Here is a 1,613-nt window from a genome sequence, read left to right on the forward strand (position 1 = left end):
AAGGTTATTTGAGTACACAGGTATATATGAGAAATAGAGAGAAGAAAAGAGGAAGGCAGGGAGAAAGAGAAGAGAGAGAGAGAGGAAAGAGAGAGAGAGAGAAAGAAGGAAATTAGAGTTAGAGCTGCCTAGTGAGATGAAACAGAAAAGATGACTCCAGTTATTAGTTATACTCATGGCCCTCAACAAACTCTACCTCCTGGAATCAGATGAGCATCCTCTTGAAGTAAAGCCTAAAGTCACCATACTGACTCTAGATGTTTCTTAGCTATCAAGAAAGCCCCACTGATGACTGCTCGAATGCAAACATGTTAAAATGTTGGTTCCAGGGATTCTATGTTTATATATGATGTCTTTTCTTTTTTTGAGATGAGTTTCTTGCTTTGTCACCCAGGCTGTAATGCAATGGTGTGATCATAGCTCACTCTAGCCTCAAACTCCTGGGCTCAAGCAATCCTAAGTAGCTAGGACTACAGGTGTGTGCCACTACACCTGGCTAACTTTTTTTATTCTTGATTTTGTAAAGACAGGTTCTATGTTGCCCGGGCTATGTCTTGAACTCCTGGCCTCAAGCAATCCTCCCACCTCAGCACCCTGATTAGCTAGGACTACAGGCATGCACCACCATGCCTGGCTAACTTTTTATTTTTTATTTTTCAGATAGGGTCATGCTATATTGACCTGGCTGGTCTGGAACTCCTGGTCTCAAGCAATCATCCTGCCTCAGCGTCTCAAACTGTTGGGATTACAGGTATGAGTTCCTGCACCCAGCTGTGCCTTTTACACACACTAAAAAATCTCAACCCATGATGAAACATCTTAAATATTGGCAAGAAAATTTCATTTCTCTGTAGCAACAATTTAACGTAGGTTGAAAATACAGTCTGCTTTTGAATGTTTATGTCATCCACCTGGGATTATTTCTGGCTGTTCAACCAGCAGCTGGTATATTATACTGTCATTAACTTGTTTCCAAGACAATTACTTCTGCAAATATTGTGGGCAAATATATGCAAGTGTGTACAACTGTGTGTGTGCATGTGTTTGGGGCAGGGTACAGAGTGTACAAATGTACATGTGAACACACAGGGCTTGAAAAAGAAGAAAAGAATATTTTGTCACTGTCTTACATTTATTTGCACAGGGATAAAGGAAATAAGTCAGGCTTATATCCTTGTCTCTGTGTAAATTATCTTTGTGCTTCAAATAGTTGCTTGCATATGGTGACTTAACCTTTCTTCAGCTCAGGAAAACACATTTCTGCATTTTGAAATATGTAAGGGCTGAAGCTTATATTATTAAAAATAGACGTTTTTATTTTAAAACCTAATAATTAAATGTTAAATCAAAAACTTTAAAAAGTAGATAAACCTTGAATTAAGATAGGACTTTTCCTGTTTTCCTATGTCTATTGCTTATTTCTTTTCATGTATAAATAATTTTATTATATTTAATAAACCAGACCCTCAAACTTAACAAATATATTTTGAACATGAGGATAATAATTTTGTCCTACACTAAAGTAAATTTTATTCTGGATCAAGGTCTTTCTTCTGGTGTAATAATTTTGTGAAACTTTTAAAGTTAAAAATGATATTGCAAAACTCAAGATA

This window comes from Chlorocebus sabaeus, chromosome 25 (genome assembly GCF_047675955.1).
Source record: "Chlorocebus sabaeus isolate Y175 chromosome 25, mChlSab1.0.hap1, whole genome shotgun sequence".
NCBI classification, from domain to species: domain Eukaryota; kingdom Metazoa; phylum Chordata; class Mammalia; order Primates; family Cercopithecidae; genus Chlorocebus; species Chlorocebus sabaeus.